This window comes from Acanthochromis polyacanthus, chromosome 17, assembly GCF_021347895.1.
Source record: "Acanthochromis polyacanthus isolate Apoly-LR-REF ecotype Palm Island chromosome 17, KAUST_Apoly_ChrSc, whole genome shotgun sequence".
NCBI classification, from domain to species: domain Eukaryota; kingdom Metazoa; phylum Chordata; class Actinopteri; family Pomacentridae; genus Acanthochromis; species Acanthochromis polyacanthus.
The window spans coordinates 3,906,445-3,918,509 of record NC_067129.1 but is presented as its reverse complement, the minus strand read 5'-3'; positions in this window follow the sequence as shown (position 1 = coordinate 3,918,509).

Below are 12,065 nucleotides of genomic sequence, written 5' to 3'. Positions count from 1 at the left end.
CTTCTATGAGCCCAGATCTGAATCCCATTGAACATATGTGGAAGGAGCTGAAACATGCCATTTGGAGAAGACACCCATCAAACCTGAGACAACTGGAGCTGTTTGCTCATGAGGAGTGGGCCAAAATACCTGTTGACAGCTGCAGAACGCTCATTGACAAATACAGAAATCGTTTAATTGCAGTGATTGCCTCAAAAGGTTGTGCAACAAAATATTAAGTTATGGGTACCATCATTTTTGTCCAGCCCTATTTCATTAGTTTGTTTTTTTAAATAATTATGTTAATCAACAATTCAAAAGTGATGGCTGATTTTGATTATTTAATTTTCAATAAATTTTTATTTATTGTTACTTTTGTGAGTTTCAAGTGATTTCAGTGAGAATTGTGGGTTTTTCCTTCTTTAACTGAGGGGTACCAACAATTTTGTCCACGTGTGTGTATATATAGGTAATTCTTTTTAGGGGGAGGTTGGATATAATTTCCCTTATCTACTGTATGAGAACTTCATTTTAAATGTTATACTCTTGCAAACATTTGTACAGCATTGTAGCACAACATCGAGGTGACAGTGACATCATGCTTATTTAAATGCAAAAGGGAAAAAAAATATTTTGTCCCTAAAAATATCCCGAATGAAGGATGATCTAAATTACTTGTGATTGTCATTCTAGCACAGCTGTGCAGAACTAACTACAAGTAAAACCATGCGGCAGTCAGGACAGGTTGGGCTCACTGGGTGAATTTGTGTCATTTACGCTCAGTTCTAAGGCCACTATTTGCAGCTGCTGCAGAAATCAAGATTCGTCAGAGCAGGCTACAGTTTCTCAGTCTTGTTTGGTAAAAATGTGTCCTCTGCACCCTCAGATTTTGACATGTTGTACATTCTGAGATGCTCCTCTGCTCACAATATAGAGTGGTTAGTCGAGTAACCACAGCCTTTCTGTCAGTTACAACCAGTCAGGCCATTCTCCTCTGACCTCTGAGGGTGTTTCTTTCCACAGAGCTGCTGCTCACTGGATGTTTTTGTTTTTCACGGTATTCTGAATAAACTCCTGAAACCGTTGTGTCTGAAACCCCACAGGAGACCTGCAGTTTGAGAAATACTCACCAACAATGATGCTATGGTCAAAGTCATTCAGATCACATTTTCCCCCAGTATGATGTTGGATGTGAACATCAGCTGAAGCTCCTGTATGATTTTAATCGATGCACTGCTGCTACAGGATTGGCTGGTGCTCAGTGTGTGTATGCCCTCAGTACATTACAGAACTGCACTATAACACAAAGGCTTTATCGTTAAAAAATCTTGTCTACCGCAGCTTAAATAAGTGCTTTTTGTGAAAATACCAAACACAGTGGCAGGTGCATGAAAAAGTTTGCCTGAGTCCCCTGTGGCATGCTTAGCTCTGAAGCTTCATCCTGCTATTTCCCAAGCACCTTCTGAAGATGTTAAGCTGGACGGCAGAAACGGGGAATGAAACCCCAAATTTATACAGAGAGAAACAGTTTCCAAAGCTCCTTTTCAAGGTCCCTGAAGTAGTTGTGGGATAGTGGGTTAGTAGTGTAACTATACACCAGACTGAGCTAGTTAAACCTCCATAATAGCCTGGAACAATACCATTTCGATTGCAAAACAAAATGTTTTTCAGAAGCTTCCCAGAGGGACAGGATGAAAATGAGAGCTTTGTGTAGGAAAGCCAGGTGCATGAAATCTCTCCAGGTGCCTTTTGCTTTGTGCATCTAAATTGATTTCCATTATTATGAATATGTCTGTCTATTTGGCTTGTTTCCAAGCGGTGTTTGCGTGAATCAGAGGAGAGAGCCGAGGTCCATCTGACTCCAGAGAATAGCTTTAGGTAAGAGAGATGGAAAGTGAGAAGAAGGAAAGCTGAAGGAGATAGTCAGATTGTTACAAAGAAAAAAAATGTGATTACAGGCTGCTCTAAATGAGACATTTATACAGAAAATGAAGAGTACTTTAGATCTGTTGTGTAGGACTAGATGTTGGTTTCCCTTCTTGCATTCATGAGACACCTACTAAGACTCTGTGGGATGGTCCAGTGAGTGAGTTCATACTCTGGGTTATCAAGTGGACGCCCTCTTTCCTCGGTCTTTCGCTGATCAGCACATGACACTTCCAGACGGTGCAGCAGTGAATCCCAGGTTCACTCCCTGGATGCCATCCACTCACCTGAAGGCCCAGGTGGAGTCCTTTCTCTTCATCCACAGCCACTGACTTCCCTTTTCAGCAGCTCTGGAGAGGTCCTTGTGTAGTGTAATATTTTTTGGGCACGATGTGCTGAAAGTAAGAGATGATATAATTATGGCAAATGCTGTGAGACTGAAGACCAAAAATAAAACATATGTACTCAAAACATAATCGTGTAAACTTAAGGTATTATAACTTTTGACATATTGGGATTATATGCATGAAATCTAGCACAAAAATATGGTTAAGATGTGGAGCAAAAAACCTGAACATGTCTGGACTTCTCTTGGTGATTTTTTTACATTTGAATGCGGTCAAGTCATACTCTGGCCTTGATTTGTAACTTAGTTTACACTTCATTACTCGATCGCCTGCCGCTGGGCCTTCCTGCATGCTCCTATCTCCCTGAGAAGCCTGGATGTGGAGGTGGCTATGAATCCTCTGCAGCCTATATCGACTCTCACTTTCCAGCCTCGCTGTTTTGCATCGGCGGTGAGCTCCGTATACCTCAGCTTCTTGTGCTCATAAGCCTCCTCTACTGAACTCTCCCAGGCCACCGTGAGCTCGATGATGTAGATGTGTCTAAGCAAATCTGACCATAGCACCAGGGCTGGTCGCAGGTTGGTGGATGCAATTTCAGGTGGGAGGCAGAGCTTTTGTTCCAGGTCTACCAGCATCTTCCAATCACAAGCCCCTCTCAACTGCCCAGATCCGGGGCCCAGCTCTTGTTTTTGGCTCTAAAACCCTCAAATAAACCAACATGAACAATCTTCTGTTTTAGCTATGTGCTATCTACCTCTGAAGTTGTGAAATCTACATCAGGTTCAGGATGTCCAGTAAACAGTGGAAAAATGTGCTTGCAAGGTTCTGACAGTTCTTTTACAATCTGATATACTGTCCTACACATCACATGAAAAACACACAAGCAGATCAGCGTAGCCCTGGCACAAGCACTTGAACTCACAGTTTTCTCCCTTTTTCATTCCCAGATCCTCACTGACAACCGAAACAGAAACACAGCCAGTTCAGACGAGTATTTTCACGTGTCAGGTGCTGAAATCATCCAGTGCAACAGCAGGCTGAAATGTCAAGAGGCCGCTGGGGTTTAGTGTGTTCCTGATGAATTATAAGTATCTAGATCCTCTTGAAGCAACAAACAATGGACTCACCAGAGGGCTTGGCTTAAAAAGAAGGGGGGAAAAAGACGCCAGACCCTGCAGACATGAAAGATGGTTTGTTTTTGTTGCTCTTGGTCCAGCTCCAGGCTCCTCTGCAGTAAGTGACGCAGTGGTTCCCGTACAAGAGCTCTTGTAAATACTTAAGAGTCCAAGGAGGGTGGAGGTGAGGTGAGAAGGATAAAGGGTGATTAAAAGTTAATAACAGCTGGAAAAGAAGGTCTGAATACAAGTTTGTTTGCAAGTTTTAGCTCCTAATTAGAAGATGACCGATACTGGAAATTCCACTACCATTATATTTGAGAATATAATTTAAAAAATACACCATATTTACCAATTTAGTTTGTTTTTTAATACCAAATGGATTGTTGATTGGATTTTGTTATTAAAAATGTAACTATTACAGAGTGACTAAGACATGCAGAAAACTTTACAATGAGAATAGATGGACCCAGAGTTTTGTGAAATAAATAAGCTTACTCACTTACTAGCAGAGACTTTGAGAATGCTGATATTGCCATCAGCCAGTTAGCGTAGCTTCGCACAAAGTCTGGAGCAAGATCTGTTTGAACATTGGATGTTTGTAAAAGTTACAATAATCACCTTTTAATTACTTCAAATACATTGTGTAATCTATTAATTCAAATTAAATTATCCACTATTTCTTGCACTTTGCTTCTCTCTTATTCAGAATCCATTATTTTCACTTTCATACAAATTTTATCCTTTTTATACAAAACACTGCATTGTTTGTTGGTCATTTTATGGAATAAACTATTTTCATTACAACTGAAAAACATGTAATTTTGTTTGGCAGATGATAAATAAGAAGGTCATAGAACCACTGCTCCTTTGCACTCAAAGTAGCCGCCTGTGTGGTTCGGGCATTTAACCAGGATGCACCTGGACACCTCCCAAAGGACGTCCTCAGGGACAAATCCAGCTAGGACGGAGGGGTTCTATAGATACACCGTCTGGGATGGGAACACCTTGGGATTCCCCAGGAGGAGCTAGAGGACGTTGCCAGAGATCAGGACATGGAGCTACTTTGCTTAAACTGCTCTATATGTGATCCAATTCCAGGGAAGCAGTGGCAAGAAATGAGATCAAATACTGAAAACACCAGTAAATATAGCATGCTGTTTGACATGGCCAGGCTTTCTTTGCGTTAGCTGGCTCAACAAAACCATCAAACCCCAATCAGAGATCAAGGGTAACACAACAATAGCTTGAAACTTTCTTTGTTGACTTTTGGATGTACCATTTGATGCCTCTTCCAAATAAACCGGACCGATTTCATGTCGCTTACTTCAGTCAAGGAGAGAAACGTTGTGAAAATGGAGCACTGAAGAATATACCGGGCTTTGCAAAAGTTCTGTTACACTCGGTTTCATGATCTTTAGAGACGTTTACATGTCGGAGTGAAAAATTCCATTAAATAAGCTGAAAGTTCTACCTTATAGGCAGATGTCCTTAATACAATTTTTTTCTCTGATGAAGTTGTATCAAGATGGAAGTCAAAAGAGTTGAGATATCTGCTCTCCTTCGTGCTGAACATCAGCCGGATGACCGTCCACCGAGTCACGGAGAGGCTAAAGAATGGTGAAGATCTTTCAGTTCTTCACCATTCTTGAAAGATCATCTGAAAGATCTTCACCATTCTTGAGCCTCTCCACGACTCTGTGGACGGTCATCCGGCTGATGTTCAGCTGCTTGGCTCTGTCAGACTTGTTGTGGCCAGCATGAAGGAGAGCAGATATCTCAACCATTTTGACTTCCATCTTGATACAACTTCACCAGAGAACAAATTTGTGTTAATGACACCTGCCTATAAGGTAGAACTTTCAGTTTATTTAATGGAATTTTTCACTCCGACATGTAAACGTCTCTAAAGATCATGAAACCGTGTAACAGAACTTTTGCAAAGCCCGGTATAAGTGTATTAGAGCAAAAGGCAGAGATGCTGCAAATAGAATCTGTAAATGAGAATCTAAGAACGGTTTGCTCATGGAGGAGTAATGCATCAGAAAAGAACTGGCGAAACAGTGGCACTTCTTACCACCAATTTAACACTAAACAGCTACTCTTCCAAAACTGACTTCAGGCTCAACAAACCTCACTAATCCATTATTCTCACTTAGAGTACGACCATATAGTCTAGTTTTTTTGTTCGTTTTGTCAAAGTACACAATGAAACCCATGTAAGAATCACTCTCAGATTTTTTTGTTTCGTGGCTCATATCAGGGAAATTAAATGATTTTGTGACATTCACTACTTTCTCCATGCTTAGAATGAAATAAATTTTAATTGAATGAATTAAACTTAAGAGCGGTCCCAACTTCCACAAGGCAAAAACAGAAGCACTTGTTGGAGTTTAGGTGTGACATTATCATTTTAAATACTTTATGTACCGTGACATTTACTGCTCACATTTTCTGATTACTGGAGGTTTTCTAACAGACCTACTGACACTGCTAGACAGGCTATCTTTTGTCTGCTTTTATGAAAGCAGTCTCTTTTTTTTTTTTACTGTCTGGCAACGAATTGTAAGTGAAGCAGTTTGGGGAATCCGACTTCGAGCGCTCACACCTCACAGAAAAATGTTAAGGGAGGGATCAGAATAGAAAAAATGTGCTTGCTTGAGGCTCATTGTCTTGGCAACTCTTGCATAGGAGCAATCATCCCCTTAAGCGTGTTCTCCTCTATGATTATGGGTACTCAGTTGCACATAGCAGGTATTGGCTCACCACTGTAGACCTGATCACAGCACAAAATGCTCTCTCAGGTCCTCTTGTAAGAATACTTATTCTCCTGCCATGTTCCCCATTCAGACAGGCAAGGACAACGGGAAGTTCTGCTCAGATACAATGTAAAAGTCAGCAGCTGGAGAACAAGTGCTACCTACAGAGTACATTTAAGGGGGAGAGGGGCAGAAAAATGTGCACCTCAAGCTCATTTGTAATCCAGCAGATGGCTCTTTGTTTCCCCCTGCTAAATAATTCAAGTGAAATCTAGTTGTAAAGTTGCACATGTATATAAAATAGATCTTTGCTCCTGCAGGTCGAAGTCGACTGAAGGATCTAAATCCACGCCAAGATGAAAATGCCTCCACTCAGGCCTTTACCCTGATACCAAACAAATGATTCTGAACTTTTAATCAGATAAGTCTGCTTGGATTTTTGCTCTGTGTTTGTATTGCTGCAGTCTCACATGAAGCAGACTTAAAGGATAACACAAACAAACTAGAAACACAACCGACTTAACAGCAGGAGATGCGTGTTTTTACATTCTGTCATTACCTTTAATGACGAAGCAGCACATCAGGACAGAATGTGGGGTTAAATCTGACATGAAAGTTTGTTTGCCTGGCGGTCATGTGACTTTGACACGCTGAATAATCTTTGCTTACTGATGGCAAATATTGTTATCACTACACTGTGTTTATTCATTCAATGAATCACCATACATGTACAGAGCACAATACAGAAGAAAAAATAAAACCAATTTAAATAGCTGATACAGATGGTGAATCATCTGGATAAAAACAGGTCTAATGCTAGCCATGTTAGCTTTGAGTGCAGCGGACTGTTTTCCATTTATCATTTTCATTTTTAGAGATAATTACCAGAGTGTTGATTAGTGGAAGGTGAAAGAGACACAGAAACAAAAGAGGAACATCGGAGAGAAAATTATTTAACCCCTGTAGCCTTTAAGGCAGCACAGTAATGTGAATAAATTCAATTAGCAACCGTCAGGAAAAGCACAAAGCTCAAACGTGTACATTTGAGTGACTGTTGAGAACATAATGTTGAGCTTACCAACCGTCTAAAGATGAATAAAATCTTCTCCTAAAAGGTCCTTGAGCTGCCAGTCAACATCTAATAAAAATATGCCTTTATAACCTCCAATAAGTGTCTCCAGTACTTTCTCACACCTCCTTTATAAATGTTAGCTCAATCTTCCTGTGTTAAAAAATCCTCCAGCTCATTAATTTTCCATACTTTCTGTAATCCCACTCCAGTAGGGCTGCATGATGGAGAATTTCAGCATCAACATTGCAATATGTGCATATTTCAAGACTGCTCAACAAGGCAAGTTTTTGCTTTCCAGCTTATGCTAAAATAAGTGGAGATGGTTAATTTATGTATTACACATAGAACAGATATATAATAATAATAACAAACATAATTAGGTCCCACTCCGACCGGTCCTACGAGAAACCAGTGCTTACAAAAGGTTCTGAGGTATTGGGAATGAACTATTCTTGACACACAGCCACACAAATGTTAAAGCGAAAATGCCCAATATTTTGCACTTCCAGCTTCTCAGATGTAAGGTTTGGCTTTTTTTCTTATATATGATGGTAAAAGTGCTGTAGTGGTTAGCACTTTCGCCTTGCAGCAAGAAGGTCCCCGGTTCACGTCCCAGCCTGGGATCTTTGTGCATGGAGTTTGCATGTTCTCCCAGTGCATGCGTGGGTTTTCTCCGGGTACTCCGGCTTCCTCCCACAGTCCAAAAACATGCTGAGGTTAATTGGTTACTCTAAATTGACCGAAGGTGTGAGTGTGAGTGTGATTGTGTGTCTGTATATGTAGCCCTGTGACAGACTGGTGACCTGTCCAGGGTGTCCCCTGCCTTCGTCCGAGTCAGCTGGGATAGACTCCAGCACCCCCCGCGACCCTCATGAGGATAAAGCGGTGTATAGAGAATGGATGGATGGATGATGGTAAACAGGATAGTTTCAGGTTGAGAGAGACGAAACTCATTTTTGAAGATGCCACTTTTAACCGCAAGCAATCATAAAGACGATTATTTTATATTGTTTGACACTTTATATATACAACCAAAACCCCAAACTGTCTGATAGCCAAAATAATCCGTAGATAAAATAATCATGAGCTGCACCACTACAGAGAAGAGCTGAATACAGTGGAGAACGATTCAAGTGGGAAATCAATAGATCAAGTTCATGAGTCAAGTTCATCGTTCCACAGTAATGTTTTGTAACGCCACATGAAAAATTTATACACATTTTATAATACATGAACTCTTTAAGGATAAAGAGCAGACGGGCTACACAACACAGAACATTTCATGGCTATATATAATGACCGTTGTTTGGGCTGTTATCAATACTTAGATCATTAGACAACGCAGATCAGATTTACCTCCTCAGTGCTGACTGTCCTGCAGTGTTTTATATTTCACATGAGCCTTATCTGGAGTAACGCTTCTCGCTAACATCAATTTCATTCCATTTAATTAACATGCAGCCAAATCATAATACATATCCTCTCAGGGCGCTTTACAAAGTAAGATCAGAAGAAGTTATTGCATTATTATGAAACAAAATATTAAAATTACCAAGCATCAGTGAAAGCAAAAGACAAGTATTTAATATTTTATGTGTGAGTGATCAATCAAACAATGAATTTACTTCCTGATCACATTATTCCAAGTATCAGAATGTCAGGAAATAAAGTTAACACACGCCGGGAGAAACAGATCAGTCAGTATTGATCTGCTGGAGTTGTCCTACAGGAATCCAGGTATAATCCAGATATATTTCAACAGTCTATTTAGTATATGAACCAGGGCAAAATATTACAAAAATGAGATGCAAAAAGACAAAAATGAGACAGAAAACAACAAAAAAGAGACAGAAAATGAGACAAAAGACATGAAACAAAACAAAAAACAGACAAAATGTTACAAAAGGACAAATACAAGACAAAAATGACAAAAACAAGACAAAAAATTACAGAAATGAGACCAAAAATGACAAAAGCAAGAAACAAAACCACAAAAAAAGTAGGCTAGCAAAAGCAAGACAAAAAAAAAAACACAAAGCGACATAAGCAATACACAAAACGAATAAAGCAAAACACAAAATGACAAAAATAAAACAAAATGTCAGAGCTCCCTTCTCATCCCCTGTCTTTCCCATCTGGCATCCCAAATACCTTTTCCCCCATCTCTCTCCCTCTCATGCTCCTCTCCCCTCTCCTGTTCCTCTGCCCTGTCTGTCTTGCCTGTCTCCCATCCGCTACTCTGCCCTGTATCTCCCCCTGCAGCTCGGTGCCTGAGTGGAGTCTAGCTTCCCAGCCGACTCCACTCAGGCAATCAACCACCTCCACGGCTCCCGGACAGCTGAGGGACATCACACTAATTACTCACCTCAACAATAAGAACCGGCTCATCCTTCCACTCCCTGCCAGATTGTTGAACAAAGACCTCACAGTCAGTTTGCTGTCTAGCCTCCTGTTTTACCTGTTGAGTTTGCAATTTTCTTACTTTGTTTTCTCCTGCCTCTACTCAGACCCAGCTGTCCGGGATCCCCGCCATCCTCCTTCCCCTCCGGCTCTCCCCAACCCAGTCATCACCGGTTTTTCCCTCCTGGACCTTCCTGCTCATGCCTGGACTCCCCATTCCTGCCTGGACCCCCATTCCTGCCTGGACCCCCATTCCTGCCTGGACCCCTTCTGTCCCTGCCTGGATCCCCCCGTTCCTGGCCAAAACCCCCCACTACACCAGCCGCTCCTGCACTCTGGTATTCCCCCCCCACCAAGCCATTATTCACCCCTCCAACAATAAAACTCCTCCTCAGTTCCACCAGCCTTGGTAGTGTGGCTTTCTGTTCGGGTCTGCCTTCTGAGTTCGTGACACAAAAGACACAAACGAGACTAAAAGGAAACACAAAATGACAAAACCAGAAGCAAAACAACAAAAACATGAGACAAACGACAAAAGTCAACAAAAACAAGACAAAATATTACAAAATGGCAAAAGAGCAATCTAGTATTTTACTTCATGATCAAAACAACTTGTCATGGTCTAGAAATTATTTTAAATTTATAGTTTTACTAATTTACAATCTGCAGTTAATGTCTTCTCTGTAATTTTTACCCTTTGAGGGCCGGATTGGACCCTCTGGAGGACCGCTTTTGGCCCGCGGGCCTCATGTTGGACACCCCTGATATGAACTGTCTGCACTGTAGTCAGAATCAGTGACTCTTACACTCAGTTGCTATTTTTAATGAAGTAAATCAATTAATGTGGATCATTGCTGGTTCTTCTTTCCATTTATGTGTCATCTTCCTTTAAGAATAATTTTTGGTGATTTTCTTTTTTGTTCACTCAAGTCACAGCAGCAAGAAACGGATTTAGAAAGGATGGTGACAGACTCAGCTGCCTTCCTCTACTGCCCTCTGGTGGAGCGATACGGTAGTGATATTAGGCTCCCACCACACGAACTCCAAAATGCAGTAAGAGCAAGCCATTTATCTTAATATGCCAGCAGCGGAAAGGCTTTAACACTTTACACCTTTTGTAATGCATAAAAGTACAAAGAAGAACAAAGCATTGAACAAAATGCAAAGGAGCTGTGAATTTACAGATAACTCCTCACAAAAGAATACATTTTTGAAATTCTGACGGCAAACGACTGTCAACTTTAAAGCAGAATTCACTAAATATTAATTATGCTATTAAGGAACTAATATTTCTTTGCACACAGTGAAATACAGAGGTACACTTCATCATTGTCTGGGACTTTTATCCAAATCAATATATGTGTCTATAGCATGCCATCATTATCAAACACTTAACACAACTTTCAGCCATATCCATACTTATTAGCAACCCACAGATTGTTTTCATATGTCCTCCACATTCATTATTTTATACAGATGAATCTATTTTTAAAATGAAGTCACAGGGAGACTTGCTTTTGGCCGTGTGTCAGGTCATGTATTCACACTCCCCAGTTATTCAACAGCTTTTAATTCATTCCCTTTTTTATATTTTAGTAACACTTCATTTTACAGGTCCCATAATTTCCAAGGATGTTTAATTTCCTATGAAGTCTCCTAAAAAGAGCAGTGAAAGTCGGTGCTCCAGGACCTTCACTATGAATTTGCAGTGAAATATCACCTCCCTTCTAAATTAATAGGAAACTAAGGAGGTGCTAACCCCATTTATTGTAAATCTAAGACACAAGACAGCCAAACCAAGTCACACATATTCAAGATTACTTAACCCTCCTGTTGTCTTTATTTACAGACACCAAAAAATATTGTTTCCTTGTCTGAAAAAAATCCAAAAATTCCACAAAAAGTTCCCCAGATTTCAGAAAATTTGCAAAACCTTCAGGAAGAAAATTCCAATAATTCCTTAAAAGTTGTTTCTTCAAACATTTCCTTTTTCTATGTTTTTGCTTTGATTGTCTATAGATTTACTAAGAACTCATTTCAGAAAACTGCTTTCCAGATAAAGTCTACTAGTAGTTAAAGGCATCGATCAAACTAATGTCACCTTCTGATCTCCACAAACTTTACTGTTCAGTGAAGAGAATCAAAGTTTGTTCAGGATTTCTAAAGAACCCACAGGTGAAGGTCTGAGAAGAACTCAGATGGATGGTCTAAATGTGAAATCAAGACTCATGGTCACAAGTTTCAAGACTTCTGTTAACCACAAAGTTCAAACTAACAGCCATGTACTCAGTAACTTCTTAAACTTCAGCCCTCAGACTGTATAAAGGTTCAAACTAACAGTGAACTACTCAGGAACTTAGATGATATCAGCCCTCAGACTGTCTCAAAGTTCAAACTAACAGACATCTGCTGTGGGACTTAGAAAATTTCAGCCCTCAGATTGTGTGAAAGCTCAGGTCCTGAGGAC